Here is a 20,650-nt window from a genome sequence, read left to right on the forward strand (position 1 = left end):
ACACACACACACACACACACACACACACACACACACTTAAAAAGAAAAACAAACCAAAACAAATAACAGACTGAGAACACAGCTCTAGTGCAGACCTCTAGGTGAGAGGTGAGGGAGGAGTAGAGGGCTGGATAGAGCCATATTAGACATGCAAAGATGGAAGAGACAGTTACTTTACAGAGTATCCTTTTCTGGAATCAACTGTCACATACTTACCATGCTGTTGTTAGGTGCCATCAAGTCAAGTATGATTCTTAGTGGCTCTATGAACAACAGATCCGAACTTGAGTCCATTGATGTAGTCACTGTGTCAGTCCATCTGGTTGAGGACCTTTCTCTCCTTCTCTGTCACTCTACCTTTCCAAGCGTGATTTCTTTCTCTAAGAATAACCTCTCCTAGCAACATGCTCAAAGTATGCAAGACAAAGTTACACCATCTTTACCTCCAAGAACCACTCTGGCTGCACTTTGACCAAGACAAGTGTTTGTTCTCTTGGCAGTCCATGGATCTTCAGTGCTCTCCTCCAACAACACAGATCAAAGAAATCAATTTTTCTTCTCTCATCCTTATTCATTCTCCAGCTCTCAGCAGCATAGCAAGTGATTGGAAAGTCTGAATCATATTTGTTTATCTTTGTAGCAGAAGGAAGCAGCAATTCCTTTGTACTTACCAACCAGATAAGTTTGTTGTTGTGTAGTGTTGAGTTGGAACTAAACTGACCTTTCAGTGGGTTTTCATAGTCAGTTAATTGCACTGGAGGAGAGAGGTCATCTTCTTCTCATGGAGCAATTGGTAGATTTGAGCCATCTGCCTTTGGGCTGGCAATGCAACAGGTTACCACTAAGCCACCAGAGCTGCCTATATAATAGTTTCCTAGTTAATAATATTAATATTCCCTGGCTTCCTTGCATGAATACAAATAGTAGTTCCAAGAGCAGAGACCAATTACACATACAGTAGATTTGAAGCAATAGCTCTAGAAGATTATATACTTATGCTGATTCTATAACTGGGAAGGAGAGTTGACAAAGAGTTAATGTTCGTTTTGTTGGTTGTTTTTTTTTTTTCCTTGTCATTGGCAAGTGGGTTATGTTTGGGAAGCTCCTTGGAGCTGAGGTCGAATAAAATTTCATTTCAAAACCTTAAAAGACAATAGTATATTTCAAAAAGGTGCCCTTAAAGGTAAGGGGGCGGGGACTGAAAATGCCTTTCTCTCCACCCTACCCAAGAATGTAAACATCAACCAGTGTTCCTCCACTGTCTTCACACCTGGATTGTTTACAGAAATAGGACAATCTCAGTGAACACACATTCTCAGCATTTTTAGGGGGACACACTATATCTTGAGGCTTTCGTAGCTATAGATTTTATAAAGGGGGCCTTGTTGGACATTAACTTGGGACAAATAAAAATACCTGTGAGCTATGTGAATGAAAATATGTTCAGTGCTACTTCCTGGTATCAGCAGTTACCATAACACATGCTTAACCAACTGGCTTCAGATCACTGACCACAGGCGAGTCAACCACATTAGACATGCACTTAACTCAGCAGCCAAAGTCCATTATAAAGAGAGGCATGTTCGAGGTTAAAATGTCAGTTACCTGTAAATAACACTGATGAGCAAAATAAAGTTCTATCCAGCTGCACAATCTCCAGGAACCAGAGGGAGGGAAGAAGACAATGATTTTGGCTCTGCTTAGGGTGAAATCCCAGTGTTGGACAACTGGATGAATAGAAGTTATATGACTTTAGTCAAGGGAAGGAATTCTGGTGGCATAGTCACCAGAGTTTAGATCCACCAAAGAAGAAAGATAGGCAATTTCTTCCTTGTGTGATTTATAGTCCTGGAAACCTAATGTATGGCCAGTTATGAGTCAGTAACAACTCAAGGACATTGAGAGGGAGAGAAAATTAGCTGGGGGAGTCTTGTGTGTTGCTCTCTCAGCCAGAAAAGTTATTATGTGCCACTGAGTCAGAACTGAGTTCTAGCAGGTTCTTCAGGGGTTGTAAATCCCAGATTACCCATCTTTTCCCCTCTGAGCAGCTGGTAGATTTGAACCTTTGGCTGGCAGCCTAGGAACTTCTCAGTTTCCTTCTCTCTTCCCCTCACTAGAACAACACCATCATTAACATCTCCTCCTCCTCCTTCTCCCTCTCCTGTAACTAGATCCATTCCCACCCTACTGGACTCAACTAGCCTACCTTACCAATTACCCTCCAGGCCTGCAGCCATATTTTTTCCAAGCTAAAGAACAAGAAAGTTAATTCTCATTATGTCTATCTCTGTTTGATTGACTATACAAAGGCATTGACTGTGTGGCTCACAGCAAACTTTGGCTGACTCTGAGAAGAACGGGAATCCCAGAACACTTGATTGTGCTTATGCGAAACCTATACTGGGACCAGGAGGCAGTCATCAGAACAGAGCAAGGAAACACTGCATGGTTCAAAATTGGGAATGGTGTGTGTCAAAGATATATCCTATCTCCATATCTTTTCAATCTACACATGAAACAGATTATCTTGGAGATTGGGCTCCATGGGAAGTGTGGCATCAGGATTGGAGGTGGACTCATCAACAATCTGCGTTATGAAGATGACAAAACCCAGTTTGCTGAAACTGAGGAGGACCTGAAGCACTTGCTGCAGAAGGTCAAGGACTGCAGACTTCAACATGGATTGAAGCTCAGCATCAAGAAAACAAAGATTCTCACCACTGGGCCAATTGGCAGCATCATGATAAATGGTGAAAAGATTGAGATTGTCAACAGCTTCAGTTTGCTTGGCTCCACAATCAACACTCTTGGTACCAGCAGCCAGGGAATGAAAAGATGAATTGCACTGGGAAAGTCTGGTGTCAAAGACCTCTCCAAATTACTGAAGAGCAATGATGTCAGTCTGGAAAGTAAGGTGCACCTCATACAGATTATGTTCTTTGCAATTACGTGCTATGTTTTAGAGAGTGGGACAATGACTAGAAATGTTAGAAGGAGAGTGGATGCCTTTGAGCTGTGGTGCTGGAGAAGAGTATTGAATATACCATGGACTGCTAGAAGAACAAACAAGTTCATCCTGGAGCAGGTGAAGCCAGGCTGCTCCTTGGAGGCAAGGATCCTGGGGCTTCGTCTGACATATTTTGGACATGTTGTAAGGAAGGACCGGTCCTTGGAGAGGGATATCATGCTTGGGAGGGTGGAGGGACAGTGCAGGAGGCGAAGACCCTCTATGAGGTGGATTGATTCACTGATTGGGGTAATGGGGATGGGTGTGTCAGGGACAATAAGATTGGCAAAGGATAGAGCAGGGTTTATGGCTGTTGTATATAGGGTCGCTATGAGTGGCAGGTGACTCGACAGCACATAACAACAACAACAACAACTCATTAGTTAACAAGTTAACTAAAATGGTAACTTTCAAGGAGGCTGCTCCTTTCGTTTTGGTCCCTTCTGTGGGGCTTGCCCATCAGGTGCCATTGAGTTGATTCTGACGTGTGACAGGCCTGGGAGGGTCAGTGTAGAACTAAGTACTATCAGGTTTGATACCTGGGTGTTCAGAGGTCAGTCATTAGGCTTTCCTTCTAAGATGCCTCTAAGTGGGTTTGAAATCTTTCCCTTAGTAGTCAAGCACATGCACTAATCCAGGGTTTAAATCTTCATTTTAACAAGACAGTGATTTCACCCCAACCAGACCTCTGCTCTCACTGTAGCCAAGCGGATAAAATGCTTTCTTTTTTTGGTCCTGCAAAGGAAGTTCATGTCCCAAAGAGTCTGAAATAATCATGCTTTAACTGAAGATTTTTTTTGGGTCGGAATGGGCAGGAGTGGTGTGGGTGTGGAGACTGGAGGTGTGTTTATATCCTCCCCCTACAGAATTTCATGCTGAAGGGCCTCCCAGATGGATCTCATCTCACCCCCTCCCTTTCCTCTGGACGTTCCCCATCACCTCGCTCCCTCACCCCAGCCTCTCCCTCACCACTTCACCCCTTCCGTGATGTGATGTAATCGAGCTCAAGAGCCTGAGAGGCATGATGGCTTTTACGTTCTATAAGCAAGAGCTCTCTCAGCCATAGGGCCGCCTTGCTGGAAGAGTCTTTGATCTTTTTTCTTCTCCTCTTCTGTCAGTTGCAGAATCTCTTTGGGGACAGTCTGCATGTCACTTCCCGAGTTCCCCTTTGCCTAGCTCACAGTTGCCTTCTTTTTCTTTTTTATAATTTTTTTTATTTTGTACTGGTTTATTTACAAAGTCCATATACATTGTTTTCACACTGGATCTTTCCCATTTCCTTTACTCTTCCCTCCCTCCAACCATCAAATGATTAACGCCCCCTCGCCCACCTGCACTGCTATCCTCACCTTTCTACCCCCCCACCCCCTTGGATCTTCATACATGTTCTACAATAACTTTGTGTTGTATGGATCTCCCACAAATCTGTACTTCAGAGGCTCTGGTGACCTACTGGTAAGAAATTGTACTACAATCCCAAAGGCAAGAGGTGCAAATCCACCAGCTATTTCATGGGAGAAAGATGGACAATCTTCTCCTATGTGATTTCCTGTCTCTGAAAACCCAGTGGAGAGTCAATGATGGGTCATTCAGGACTCAATGATACAAAACAAAAACAACAACAAAAAACCTTGTACTTCAAAGCTTTTGCTCACCCTCTTATATAGGATCTATTCACTTGTACAAGTCCATATGTGATTTCATACTCTGATTTTGCCATTTTGAAATTGTTAAAATTTACAAAGGAACCTTATCTTCATTTTTCATGAGATCTCGCCAATTACATTGCTTGGCTTGAGCACATGTGACCATCATAGAAAGTCTCCCTTCTACAGAACAGTTTTCCTATAGCTTCTTACAATCCTCAAGGCCCTGGCCTTCCTTCCCTGGGCATCCTCACCCCCACTCATCCCAGGGACTGGGCTTGGAAGAGACCACTGTGTACAGGGAAATGGTGGAATTATTTATTCAAACAGAGCCCCAGAAACCAGGGTCCCTGTGGAAGAGCAATGGGGGAGAAGGCAGAAAGATTTGCGGATGGGAGACGGTGCAAAATTATCCACCCCACCCAGCCACTAATTCCAGAGATTCCAATAGTAGAGAAAAATTCCTTTGTGGCAAAGTCCTTTCCAACGGTATTATAAATAAAGATATTCCTAAGAGGGTCAACACCCTACATTATTGGTCTCTACCATGCTGTGAACAAGTCTATGGAGTTGTTGTAAGCTAACTGCTGGCAGAAGTCTTGGCTCAGAAGAAGTTCTGATGAAGGAATAAGAAGGATACTTTTGCAAGGTGGAGGAAGCAAGTTTATGAAAGATAAATTTAGGTAAGAAGCTACAGAATGGAGACTCTCGCATGGAGTCAGAACAGAACACAACTGAGGGGATAAAGAAAGTAGCTGGGTGGCCTAGTGGCAAAAAGTTGTGCTGCAGTCCCAAAGGCACATGGTTCGAGGCCACCACCTGGTCCGTGGGACAAGGATGGGCAATCTCCTCTTGTGCAATTAACTGCGCCAGAAAACCCACTGGAGGTTCAGCTATGGGTCCGTTCCCCTCTACATTACACAACAACACAATACAAGGGGCTTCAGAATGGAAGTCTGTGGCATGGGAGTCAGACAAAACAGAGGGGAACTGAGGGGATGGAGGAAGTAGCAGAACGGTTCTTTAGAAATTTGCTGGACCCTGAAGACAAGGACTTCTCTGCTCAACCCCTCTTGATGACTAGATCTGCCTAAGTTTCAGTGGTGTCTCACCCAAATCCCACTGCCACCAAATTGTCAAAGCCACTCTCCCCTGGATTTCCAGGGCTGTAAATATTGATGAGAGGAGATTCTCCTTTCTCTCTCAGACTCACTGACCTTTTCAGTTAACAACACATATTACACATCATACAAGATGACTTGCACACAGTGTTGTTACTGTCATATGCCACTGAGACAGTATCAACTCATAACTGACCCTCCAGCAGGTTTTCAGAGGCTGTAAATCTCACAGAAGGAGATTGCCTATTTTTTCTCCACTGGAGAGGCTGGTGGATTCAAACCAGCTGCCTTTGGCTTGGCAGTGTAACTCTTTACCATTTAGCCATCAGAGCTCCCTAGCAAAGCAAAAAGATAAAAACTAGCAAGGTATGTTCAATATTGTTCATCAATTATTCTCAAATCTAAGTGTTTAATGCACTTCCAGTCTAACTCTGATGTACTTTTGGAATGGCTTTGACAAACTTATTACAAATAACTTTGAGGTTAGACCTGGAGCCTGTAAGAGGGGCTGGAGTAAAAAGTTAACACACTTGACTACTAAAAGAAAGGTTAGATTGTCAAATTAATGCTGAAGCACGTAAAAAAAAAAGGCACAGAGATCAATTTTGGAAAAATTGGTTCAAAAATCCTAGCAATAAAAACCTCAGTGTCACTGGCTTATTTGATTCCCCAGACAAACTGCTGTAACAAATTACCACCAGTGAGTAGCTCAGACAAACTATCACAAGTGTGAAAAAACCCCAGAAATTTTCTCCCAGGATTGAAAGTCTTCAACAAGGAAGATCCTCAATGAGCATGACATTGTGACTGCAATAATGGACTCAAACAGAAACAATTACAAGACTGATACAGGATGGAACAGTATTTCATTCTGTTGTGCCAGATTCACTGTAAGTAGCAATGGCAAATAAGTGGCAAGAACATCAGCAAGGTGTCTACTTCCAAGACTGGTTCCTTCTGGAGGCTTTGGGGTGGGAGAAGGAATCCACTTCAAGCCTCTTCACTAGCTTCTGGTGGTAGACAGTAATTCTTGGCAGGCCTTCTAATGCAAGCATCACTCCATCCTTTGCCTGCCTTCACTTCTGGGTGTCTCTGTGTGTCTAACTGCCTTCTCCTTTCTCTTATAAGGATATGGATTTGTTATTAGGTGCCATCAAGTTGAGTATAACTCAAGGCTACCCTATGAGCAGCCAACCTGAACCCTGCCTTATCCTGTGCCATGCTCACTATCTCTGAAACACTCAAGCCTAATGCTGAAGTTACCATGTCAATATAGGTCATTGGGGGGTCTTTCTCTCCTTTGCCAACCCTCCATCTTTTCAAGCATGATGTCCCTCTCCAATAAATAGCCTCATCTAGCTACATGTCCAGATTTTGAAAAGTGAAGCTCCACCATTTTTGCCTCTAAGGAGCACTCCAGCTGCATCCTCTCCAAGATGTATCTTTTTTGTTCTCTTGGTAGTCCATGAGATATTCAACACTCTTCTCCACTATCACAACTCAAAGGCATCAATTCTTCTTCTATCATCCTTATTCATTGTCCAGCTCTCAGATGCATAGCAGGTAATTGACAAGACCATGGCCTCATTTAAGTGCACTTTAGTCTTCAAACTGACATCATTGCTCTTAAGCATTCTGGAAAAGTTCCTGATGGAAGACTTACCCAATGTAATATGTCTCCTGATTTCCTGACTGCTAGTACCAAGGATGTTGATTGTTAAGCCAAGGAAGATAAACTCATTGAGAGTTTCAATCCTCTCTCCATCTGTCATAATGTTGACTGTTGGTCCTGTGGTGATAACCTTTGTTTTCTTGATGTTGAGATGTAATCCGTACCAAAGGCTGTAGTCATTGCTTTTCTGCAGCAAGTGCTTCAATCCTCCTCATCTTCAGCAAGCAAGGTTGTATCATCTGCATAACACAGGCCATTACTGATGAATCTTCCTCTGATTCAGATGCCACACTGGATTTAGAGCCCATCTTAAATCCCAAATGGTCACATCTCAGAATTCTTAACTGAATTTTGTCTGTAGACTTCCTGTCTTCAAATAAGGTCATACTCACATATATGGGGAAGGTGGTTAGGACTGGATAATATCTTCAACAAGATCCTTCAACAAAAATTTGCTTGTATATAATATTGCTCTATAACAATGATATTATTCTGATAATAGCAAAAAATTTTACCTAGTAAAACTAATTATTAGAGGTCTTGGGGCTGAAATGATTTCAACTTATTCTCAAATATTAGATGATATCCTTCTGGGGCCACAGTTTAATTCACTAGGGGGTCCTCTAATTTTAAGTCCTTGTTTGGATTTTATTCATGTTTTTCTTGTACTCTGGAGTTTTAGTTTTTGTCTTTATAGAGATACTAAAACTTTAAGACAAATTAAAGAATAACAACAAAATCTCTGCAAATGCAAGGCATTTTGCAAATATTTTCCATGAGACACCAGGCAGGAATTCCCAAAACCCCAAGAGAATGGGCAAGGAACAATAGCAAAGTGCCTTTGATCCTTTCAGGAGGAAGTACCATGTCCTGTGCTTGGAATGCCTAAGGTTAGAATTCAGAAATGTGAGCGTTTAGAATTCTCCATCTGACATGGAAAAGTTAATGAAAATCTAGCTTTAAGTAACTTTAATTCATGGTTGAACCTAATGCAACATTTGTTTTAGAAAATTAGTTCAGAAAAAAAATAATTGGTATTTTTATTTTCTTTTCTTAGCTTCATCAGTTTGAGCCATTTTTCTTCAGATATTGTCATGATACAAATCAAGACTACAGACTATTCTTCAGGTATGAGATTAAAATTTGCTCCTCCAGAGCCAATATGGAGCTTTAAGGGCTTAGTGATAAGGAATTGTGCTTCTCAAAAGAATGCTGTTTAAATCCACCAAGTACTCTGTGGGACATAGATAGTCTATCTTCTCCTGTGCAATTTACAGCCTCTGAAAACCTCCTAGAGGGTCAACTATGAGTTGATTCTGACTTGATGGTACATAACAACAAAACAGAACGATCATATGTAGGAGCCTGAGTGCTTGAAGCATTCTGCTGTCAAATGAAATATCTATGTTTGTTATTGTTGTTGTTAGGTATCATCGAGTTGAGTATAACTCATAGCGACCCTATGAACAAAAGATCTAAACCCAGTCTTGTCCTGCACCATCCTCACACTTCCTGACACACAAGAGCCCATTGCAGCAGTCACTGTGTCAATTCACCTGATTGAAGGCCTTCCTTTCCTTCTAGAACCCTCCACCCTTCCCAACATCATGTCCTTCTCCAAGGATTAGCACCTCCTAGCAATAAGTCCAAAGTATGTGAGGTTAAAACCTCATTATTCCTAACTCCAAAGAGCACTCCAGCTGCTCCCTCTCCAAGACAGATCTGTTTGTTCTCTTGGCCATCCATGAAGATGTTCAGTGCTCTTCTCCAACACCACAGCTCAAAGGCATAAATTCTTTTTCTGTCATCTATATTCATTGTCCAAGTCTTGGATGCATAGCTAGTAATTGGGAAGACTATGGCCTGAATCAGACAGACATACCTTAGTCTTCAAACTGACATCACCACTCCTCAATAATTTGGAAAGGTCCCTAACTGCAGATTTTCCCAGTGCAATTTGTCTCCTAATTTCCCGACTGCTAGTACCAAGGGTGTTAATTATGAACCCAAGCAAGATGAAAATGTTGAAAGTTTCAATGTCCTCTTCATCCATCATGATAATGCCTATTGGTCCAGTAGTAAGAATCTTTGTTTTCTTGATACTGAGACACAACCCATACTGAAGGCTGCATCCACCAATTACTTTGCAGAAGAAAGAGGTGCTAGTATGCTTCTATATAAGTGGAAACTATAGGACAGTTCTATTTTCTCCTATAGAGTTGCTGTGAGTAAAAATCAACTCAGCAAGAGTGATTGCTTTGGCTTGGGGCTGTTTGTTTTTAAAGCTAGTGTTCTTTCTAGGTGTAACCCACACCACAGGCTATATGTAGTTTTCATTAGTAAGTACCTTCAAGTCTTCTGCATTTTCAGCCAGCACAGTTGTGTCATCGGCGTATTACAGAATGCTAATGAATATTCCTTCAAACCTAATGCCACATTCTTCTTCATATGATCAGCTTATTTTCACAGAATACAGACTGAGTAAGTATGGTGAAAGAATACAACCTAAGGTACATAATTTCTGATGTTAAATTGTGCTTGTTACCTTGTTCTGATTGAATGACTACCTCCTGATTTATGTAAAAGTTCTTCATGAATAAAATTTAGTGTTCTGGAATTCCCATTCCTCATAACGTTATCCATAATTTGTTGTAACTTGCACAGTTGAATGCCTTTGCATAGTCAATTAAACACAGGCAATCTCTTTCTGGTATTCTCATTTCACTCAAGATTCTTTTGAGTTCACCACTGTCATCCCTTGTTCCGCCTCTTTCTCTGAATTCATCTTGAATTTCCAAAACCTCTTGTTGATGTACCTCTGCAGCCTTAAAATGATCTTCAACAATATTTTACTTGTGTATGATATTGTTCTGTAATTACACATTTTATGGGATAACTTTTCTGTCGAATGGGCATAAATATGGATCATTTTCAGTTGGTTGGGCTAGTAACTGCCTTCCAAATTTCTTGGCACAGACATTTCAATTGATCTTCCATCAATTCCTGGAGTCTTGTTTTTCACATATGCCTTCAGTACAGCTAGGACTTCTTCCTTTAATATCATCAACTCATAACCATATTCTATCTTCTTAAAAAAGTTGAATATAGGCCAATCCTTTCTGATATAGTGACTTTATATATTATATCTTCTTTTTTTCTTGACTAAGGGGTTTCTTGGGAAGTCAACAAGTTACAATTCAGGTAGGAATAAGTTAGGATAAAATTCTTCAGTCAGGCAGGCCAGCTTCTGAAACATGTCCTTTGACTTTTAGTCTTGAGGCTCAAGGTCAGTCAGTATTATACACTTTCATCTTCTTTGATGCTTCCTGCATCATTCTATATTTTGTCCTTAGAATTTCTCATCACTATATGCTTCGATTTATTCTTCTGTTCTTTCAGTTTCAGAAATAGTGTGTTCTTCCCTCTTTATTTTCTAACTCCAAATTTTTGCATGCTTCATTATAATACTTTATTTTGTCTTCCTGAGATAATCTTCATATTCTTTTCAGCTCTTACATCATTTCTTCTCCTTACTTTAACTTCTCTATATTTTAGAGCAAGTTTATTTGGACTCAAATAAGAAATTGGACCCACAGTCAAGAAATCAAATTTGTTTGGTTGTACTTTGTCAAAATTGTACTTTGTTGTGAAAATCTGCTGCAAAGGATCTCTTTACAGTGTTAAAGAAACTTTGGAAACTAAGATATGTCTGACCCAAGCCACAGTACTTCTAGCTGAGTCATATGGAATGGAATTTATGTCTTTGAATTAATGGTGTTGGTGAAGAATGTTGACTACAGATGCTTAAGAGAATAAACAAATCTGTCTTGGATAAAGTGCAGCAAGAATATTCCTTAAAAATGAGGGACAGACAGGGTAATGGTGGGCATAAGTTTCTAGAACACAGTGTATAGGACTGATTGTATAAAACAGAATGCTAATGAAGGAAAGTGTGAAACATAGTGTATACAAATAAAAAAAATAGTGAGGACCTGGGAAGTGAGGAAGGTGCTGTGTAATCCTGAGGACTACAAACCCATCTGAGCACTTGGATGAAGAAGATGCTGCCTTGCTGAAAACTCAGGTCAGAGCACTTACTCTAGACAGACCAAGCAGTTGAAGATGGCAGCCAGCATCCTTTCAAGAAAATCAAAGAGCTCACAGGTATTCAGGAATCTGACTCTGGCCTGGCCCCACCAGCACCCTGGGATTTGGCTGTAGATAAGCAAACACTCCAGAGCTTTACAGGTTGCAAGGTATACAAAGATAAACAATGCTGATTCAGAGGACCTGAAGGACATTATCAATGGGAAGCACTTTGCCACGTTTGTGGGGGACCTAAGTGGCCATGTGCCACCTCCTGACACTAAAGAAGAAATGTGACTTGGTGTGGACAGAAAGAAGTATCAAATTCACATTCCCTACCACTTAAGATTGGCCCAACAGTCACCATGAGGCAGATAGGGGAAAACCTGATGATACATAGTGGTGTTGGTGGTTTGAGAAACTGTGAGAAACAGATTCAGAAACAGCAAGAAGTAGCTGAAACCCCACTACTTCACCCAGAGAAGTTTGTTAACCTTGGTATTGAGCCTCCAGAGGACGTGCTACTCTTTGGTCCATCAGGTACAAGCAAGACACTCTGTGCCCAGGCAGTTGCTATTAAGACTGATGCTTGCTTCATTCAAGTTAGTGGATCTGAACCTGTACAGAAATATGTGGGTAAGAGTGCTTGAATGGTTCATGAGCGCTTTGACATTGTCAGAACCAAAAAAAGGCTGTCTTATATTCTTTAACGAAATTTATGCTATTTGAAGGACTCAGTTTAATGATGGTGCTGGAGGCGACAGTGAAGTGCCGAGAACAATGTTGGAACCAATCAATCAGCTTGATGGTTTTTATCCTCATGGCAATATTAAGGTGCTGATGGTCACTAACAGATCTGACACTTTGGATCCAGTACTGATGAGACCAGGAAGGTTAGACAGAAAGATGGACTTTAGCTTACCAGATCTAGGGGGTCGAACTCACATCTTTCAGATTTATGCCCAATCAACGAATGTTGAAAGAGATATTAGACTTAAACTATTAGCACAACAGTGTCAAAATAGCACTGGTGCTGAAATTAGAAGCATCTGCACAGAAGTTGGCCTGTTTGCAACCAGAGCACAACCAAAAATTGCTGCTAAGAATGATTTCTTGGAAGTTGTAAATAAGGTCTTTAAGTCCCATGCCAAACTCACTGCTACTCTGGGATGCACGACATACAACGGAGCCCAGAAGGCTTGTAAAGGCAAACACTTCTTTTAATTGGATTCTTAACTTTATAGAGACTTGTTAACATTTCATATAAAAAAGGAAATGTTTAAAAAAACAATAAATTCTTAAAAATAAAAAAATAATAAAAGTGGGGAACATGAGATTCTGTCTCACATACGCTGGACATGTTATCAGGAGGGGTTAGTCCTGAGAATGACATGAATTTGATAACATAGCAGTCCAATGAGAAAGAGCAAGACCTTCAATGAGAGGGATGACAAAGTGACTGCAACAGTGGGCTCAAAAATCACATTTGTGAGGGCAGCACAGTGTTGTTCCATTGCACATAGGATAGCAACTAATCAGAACTGACTCAGTAGTACCTCAGAGGGACTATTCTTTCAAGGACAGAAGATTATCACTTATTTTATTTTTTTATATTAATAAAATCTCCACTCTGCTAACACTAATTTACCTTGATCACATTTTCTGTCAAACACTAGTGACTTAGTGGTAAGGAATTGCCCTGTCAATGTAAAAAGTACACAGCTTGGATCCAACAACTGTTCTACAGGAGAAGGATGGGCAGTCTCCTCCCCTGTGAAATACTGCCTCTGAAAACCCACTGGAGGGTCAGCTATGGGTGCTTCCGACTCAACAGTACACCAACAAAGTGCACAGACAAGAAGGTGTCATTGTGGGCTTGGTGCCAGGTGTTTTTAAAAATACATTTGAAGAGAGAATTAAAGAAAAAAAAATAACACAGGGGAGAGTTATATAAAGTATGTTTGCTCACAACATTTTCTGAATGCTGTTACATAAACCAAAGAAACTTTGTTCTATGATAAAAAGGCAGATACTTCAAATTCTGTGGAAAAATAAGTTTCTAAAAAGGGTTAAATATGAAATGTCTATGTTTATATTTCATATTTTTTGTACAAGATAATGAGAATACAAAATGATATTAGAAAAATACTAACAATAGCAACAATATTACCACAGAATCCCTGGTTAAACATAGTTAAACATTCAGCTGCTAACTGAAAGGTCAGTAGCTCGAATCCAGCAGCTTTTCTGCACGATAAAGAGGTGGAATTCTACTTCTGTATCAGTTTTCAGCGTTGCAAATCTAGTGATGCTGTTATGTGTCATCTAGTAGAATTCAACTCGTAGCGACCCTATGCATAATACCTCTGAACCCTGTTCTATCCTGAGCCAATCTCAATGCTTCTGATGCACCTACCTTCATTACCCCAGATCCTGTGTCAATCCATCTCATCCAGGGTCTTCCTCTTTTATACTGTTCCTCCACTCTTCCAAACATGATGTCCTTCTCCAAGGACGTGACACTGAGCTTCAAAATCCTTGCCTCCAAGTAAAAACTTGGTTTCACCCTCCAAGAACAGACCTACTTATTTTCTTGGAAGTCAATGGTATGTTCAAAATACTTTTCTCCACAACTCAAAGGCATCAATTCTTCTTCTGTCATCTTTGTCCATTGTCCAGCTCTCTGATGCACAGCTTTGCAAGTAAAAGCATGTGTTACTTCACAAAGAACTGCAAAGATCATGGCCTGCATCAGGCATACCTTCTCCTCCAGACTGACATAGTTGCTCTTCAGCACTCTGGAGAAGTCCCGGACATCAGATTTTCCTAATGCAATTCATCTTTTGATTTCCTGACTGCTGGTGCCAAGAGTGTTCATCATTTCTGTCCTTTAGAGTTACTGTGGGTCACAACTGACTTTACAACAATGGATTTAGTTTATCTGATTGTTTTGGAATATTACCAGGAAGATAATTAACTTAAATTGTTTTCTTGGGGGAAAAAAATAAAAAGAAAAACCAAGAAATAATGAAAAAGAGAAACCAAGGGGAATAGTCCTGTTGTTGTTGATTGCCTTTGAGATGAACACGACTCATAGTGACACTATAAACAAAAGAAAACCTGAAGCCTTTTTAAGCTATTGACATTTATCGAAGTCCATCGAGTTTCCGAAGGCAGGTTGTTTAAGAAGTGTATGTAACCTCTGCTTAAAAAAATTACTATTGTAATTAAAACACTAAGATGATAGAATAGAAAAAGCCATATGAACCAACAGAATAAGTGTTGTAAGTAAAATAATAGACCTCAAAAATTTAAATATGATAAGTGACATTTCCAATCAACAGAAGAGACACTGGGGAAAAAATTGGGATTGATACTTCATACCATGAAGCCAAATTAATGGTAAATTAATGGAATTTAAGAAGTTAGGAATAGCAAACAAAGCATACACACACAGTAGAAAACATGGGGAATATTATATAGTCTCAGAATGAGAAAGATCATTTCTAATATGACCCAAAATCCAGATACCTAAGAGAAAAGAGAGCTTTAACAACACATTTTCTTGAGTAGAAATAATGGAAACCTCACCATTACCAAAGCTAAAAGGTAAACAGCATAATGAAAAAAAAAATGTTTATAGTTCACATTAAAAAAACTCTGGTGGCCTAGGTTCAAGAAGCTGTGCTGCAATCCGCCAGCTGCTCTGTGGGAGAAGGATGGGCAATCTCGTCCTGCTTCAGAAAACCTGCTGGAGGGTCAGCTATGGGTCAGTTTCAACTTGAAGGTACACAACAATAACAATACCTTTATTTAAGGAAAAGAAAAAAAAATTATACACCTAGCTGCACAGACTTCTTCACATTCTCCACTCCCTTGTCCCTAAAAAAAAAAAAGAAGAAAGAAAGGAAAAAAAGAAAACTCCCTCAGCAACTTCATTTCCTACACACACATAGGCACAGAAATGGGCACACATGGACAGACAACCATAGGATGTGGATTCATCTTCATTTCCTGTTGGCCTGGACAGTACCAATAACACTTTGGTTTACCTTGGAGGCAAAGCATTGGGAGTTGAGTGACTCAGGACATTTTCTTCTAGGGGGGAAATGTTCACAACCATTAGCATCTTAGCACTGCCTTCCAGGGAACTCACCAGCAGGTAGGTGAGCTTACTGTTCCAGTGCAGGAAGTGGGACTCCTTTTTATTTAGAGCCATGATTACCAGCCACAGGGTAGATAGGCTGCTGTTACTGGCTTGTGTTGTTTCTTAAAGTCATTCTCGATCCTCAGCACTGGTGGCTAAGCTGGGATCCAGCCACTCACTCCCAGCTAGGTCTTCTAGGTTGAAGGGGGCTGCACACTATAGACCCTGGCCAGTGTGCTCCCCGGTGATCTAGAGTTGAAACACTCCATGGCTGTGTGAGGATCACTCATTGTGGGCTGTGCAAGCTACTGCAAGGTTCTAGCAGACAGGATGGAGCAGGGCTTCTACAGGAGACAAAACATATTGAACTTTGAGTTTGGTAAGTTCTTCACCCCTTGGCCCTGACCAGTAATTCATGCACTGACTTTGCAGGTGCCAGTGGTCAGCAGGTCTCAGACAGTCTCATTGTAAGTCTCTCCATAGCTCCCAGCACAAAATTTAAGAAAGCATTCATTCTCAGAGTTATTTAAGGTCAATCGTATACATTGTTTGGAGTCCTGAGCTGCAAGAAGTCTGTCTTGAGGTTGCTACACTGAAGAAACCATGTGGGAAGATCACAAAGGAATATAGACATACAAGTAGTATCAGCGATTCCATCACCAGACAATCTGTATTATTCCATTCCCACACAAGGCATGAGAGCTACAAAACCTTCACAATGACCTTCACAATGAATGCAACCTTCTGAAAGATCACAAACCAAAACAGCCAAGTTGAGTCTGCACCTGGACTCACAGAAACTAGGAAAGATGAGGAATGATTATTATTGCTTGAAGACACTGAATGATGTGGTGATTTGTTTAGGAGTAATGGACACTTTTTACATGCGCTTTTATACCTTCCTGTAGTAGAATGGTGTACCTTTCAAATGAATTGGTTTATCAATATTTCATCAAAATAGTACATACAAACCTTTTGTACAGATACTCCACTTTTAAAAGTTTTACATTATTTATCACAGGATTCTTTATAATGAAAAACAATTTAAAAGCTACACATTGTTGTTCTTTGTTGTCAAATCAGAACCAACCAATACCTGACCCTGCAGTGAGTTTTCAGAGGCAGTTAATCACACAGGAGGAGGTTGCCCATTCTTTTCCCATGGAGCATCTGGTGGATTCAAACGTGTGCATTTGGAATTTCAGTGCAGGCCCTTACCATTACGCTACCTGAGCTCCCTTAGAGTGTGAGTAAGCAAATTCTAAAACTACAATAGACGAAACAGTGCATTCTAAAAAGGAATGAAACTTTATATGTTGATAAGGAAAAATTTCCAAGGTAATATTTAAATTTAAAACAATGACAAAGGAGGATAGAAGGAGAATTGATGCCTTTGAGCTCTGGTGCTGGAGAAGAGTATTGAGGGTACCATGGACTGCTAGGAAAACAAACAGATTCATCCTGGAAAGGGTTGAATCAGGCAGCTCCTTGGAGGGAAGGATTCTAAGGCTCCATCTACATACTTTGGACATGTTGTAAGAAGGGACCGGTCCTTGGAGAGGGACATCATGCTTGGTAGGGTGGAGGGACAGAGCAGGAGACGAAGGCCCTCTATAAGGTGAATTGAGTCAGTGACTGGGGTAATCAGGATGGGTGTATTGGAGACAGTGCGATTAGCACAGGACAGAGCGGAGTTTAGGGCTGTTGTACATAGCATCGCTATGAGTCACAAGTGACTCGACGGCACATAACAACAACAACAACAACAAAAACTAATAATTAAAAAGGAAATGAGGAGAAACAAAATTTTCATTATTATATTACTATGCACAGACTTATACTAGCAATTATACAAGGAACTATTGGCATTTGTTCCTTAGGAAAGAGACCCCAGAGACAAAAGTGGGAAGGTAAAGATTTCAAAACAGCCTTTTACTTAGTTTATTTATATGTAGCAAGCAACTCTATGGCACATAACAACAACAACAACAACAACAGTGTTTTTAGGCTTACATCTCTAGGGGTCTAGAAAAATGAGAACGATGCATATTTATGTGTGTGTGAATGTAAGTATGTTGTGTGTGTATACACACACACACATGCATGTATGTATGCTGAAAAACAACTGAAATAGTACATCAACAGAGAATGACCAGAAATTCAAGGAGGGTTTAGAAGAGGCCATGGCATTAGGGACTCTATAACTAATGACAGATGCATCTTGGCTGAAAGCATAGAGTACCAGAGGAATGTCTGTCTGTGTTTCATTGATTATGCAAAGGTATTTGACTGTGTGAATCACAATAAATTGTGGTTTACATTGAGAAGAATGGGAATCTCAGAACATCTGATTGTGCTCAAGTGAAATCTATACTTAGATCACAGAGTAGCGGTCAGAGAAGACTAAGGATACACCCTATGGTTCAAAATTAGGAAAAGAGTGCATCAGAGATGTGTCTGTCTCTATAGCTTTTCAATATATGCAGAACAAATGATTCAGGAGGCTAGATTTTATGAAGAGGAATGTGCCATCAGGACTGGAGGAAGACTCATCAGCAACCTGTGTTATGCAGATGATACAACTTTGTTTGCGGAAACTGAAGAGGACCTGAATTGTTTGTTTCAAAAAAGGTCTAGGGCTGCAGTCTTCAGTATGGATTGAAGCACAACATCAAGAAGACATGCTGGTCCAATAGGCAGTACCATGACAGATGGAGAAGAGATTAAGATTGTGAAAAATTTCATCTTGCTTGGCTCCACAATCAACACACTTAGTACCAGTAGTCAGACAGTCACAAGACCGGTTACTTTTGGAAAATCTGCTGTCAGGGACCTCTCCAGAGTGCTAAAGAGCAATGATGTCAGTCTGGAGACTAAAGTGTGTTTGATCCAGGCCATATTCTTTTCAATTGCTTGCTATGCATCAGAGATCTGAACAATGACTAAAGATGACAGAAGAAGAATCAATCCTTTGAGTTGCAGTGCTAGAGAAGAGTATTGAGCCTACCGTGGACTGCCAAGAGAACAAACAGTTTTGCTCTGGATAGAGTGAAACAAAGTTGCTCCTTAGAGACTAGGAATTTGAAGCTCTGTCTCACTTATTTTGGGCATGTGGTCAGGAGGGACCAGTCCTTGGAGAAGGACATTATGCTTGGAAGGGTGGCGAGACAAGAGAGGAAGACCCTGGAAGAGATTGATTGACATAGTTATTATTGGGGTAATATGGCTAGGAGAGGCAGATACAGTGAGACTGGCTCAGGATAGGACAGGGTTCAGAGCTATTGTGCAGAGGGTCAATAAATTATAAGCCACTTGACAGCATGTAACAATAACAATCATACAGTCAATTATGACTCATAGTGACTGAGAAAGGTACAGATGCAACATGAAGGTGGTCAAGCCTGACTTCTGCCCCCTTCATAAAGGGAACCTTTTCCTATCAGTAATATCCATAGTCCTAAACAAATAGCTACTTGGTCAGGCATGCCATCCCATATGCTCCTGCATCTATTTCTATGAATCATTGGGTCCGTTAGTTCATTGTAGACAGATTTTACTCACAGTTGTGGAGTTTATTAAGGAAACAGGTTGAAGAGTGAGAGAGGCAAAGAATTATCTCACAATGAAAGTACAGGTTTAGTCCAAAAAAATCTCAAGCCAGATTAACAAAACACAATTCTTCAGTTAGTGACAGTACAGGTTGATTTCAACAGCACAGATGCAAGAAGCCCCTGGTTTCCTCACTTATGCAGCAAACTTTATCTTAGAGAAGTTACAAGTCAGTATTTCCTTCAACCATCTGACAAGCAAAACCTTTAACTATAGTATAAATGCAGGATTCCTCAGGTTACATCTTGCCACAGTGTAGGCAAGACTTAACAGCAGTGCCACAGTCATTACCCTCTCTCCATTACTGTCACCAGGGTACTTCACCGTGCTGAAAGCTCTCTCTTTTATAATGTTCCCACAGCTGTTGATGATTTACAATACCATGTGTCCACAGTTAAGATAGCCGGAGACCCCAACAATGGGGGCTAATGTAATGGCTGCTGCTGTTGTTGTTATGTGTCGTTGAATCGTTTGAGACTTATAGCAACCCTATGTACAACTGCCCTAAACCCTGCTCTATCCTGTGCCAATCGCACTGCCTCTGATACACCCATCCCGATTACCCCAGTCACTGAATCAATCCACCTCATAGAGGGTCTTCCCCTCCTGTGCTGTCCCTCCAACCTCCCAAGCATGATGTCTCTCTCCAAGGACCTGGCCCTCCTTACAACATGTCCAGAGTATATCAGACGAAGCCCCAGAATCCTTGCCTCCAAGGAGTTGCTTGGTTTAATCCTCTTCAGGATGAATCTGTTTGTTTTCTTGGCAGTCCATGGTACATTCAATACTCTTCTCCAGCACCACAGCTCAAAGGCATCAATTCTTCTATTCTCCCTAGTCATTGTCCAACTCTCTGATGCATAACAAGTGATTGCAAAGACCGTGGCCTGTATCAGGCGCACCTTAGTCTCCAGAGAGATATCGTTGCTCTTGAGTACTTTAGAGAGGTCCCTAACAGCGTCCAAGGCTGCATTCTGTTAATGGCTAGACAAGTAAATTTTTGAGATTTCTGACACCCCAGTGACCCTGTGAACAATAGATCAGAAACTTGACCTGTTCTGTGCCGTCCTCACTATCTCCACTGTGCCCGAGTCCATTGTTATAGTCACTGCATCAATCTATTCTCTCTTTTCTTGACGTTCTCCATTTCCCAGTATGATATCTTTTTCCAAGGAACAGGCCACTCCTGACAAAATGCCCAAAGTATGTGCGAGGACATTTCACCACCCTTACCTCCAAGGAGCACCCAAGGAAAAATTAAAAATACTGTTGTTTGGGGCGGTGGGAGGGGTGCGGGGGGATTGTGTACCAGGGAGGGAGTCTTTTTTTTACTTTTGAAAGAGAGGAGCGAACTGGGGGGTG

General features: G+C 40.9%; 1 pseudogene; it reads left to right on the forward strand.

Moving 5' to 3' along the window:
- The first annotated feature begins 9,933 nt into the window (after positions 1-9,933).
- On the forward strand, positions 9,934-12,756 carry LOC102876617 (annotated as a pseudogene).
- The last annotated feature ends 7,894 nt before the right edge of the window (positions 12,757-20,650 follow it).

The sequence above is a fragment of the Elephantulus edwardii genome, unplaced genomic scaffold, assembly GCF_000299155.1.
Source record: "Elephantulus edwardii isolate Elephantulus edwardi_28Jun2011 unplaced genomic scaffold, EleEdw1.0 scaffold00082, whole genome shotgun sequence".
In the NCBI taxonomy this organism is placed as follows: Eukaryota; Metazoa; Chordata; class Mammalia; order Macroscelidea; family Macroscelididae; genus Elephantulus; species Elephantulus edwardii.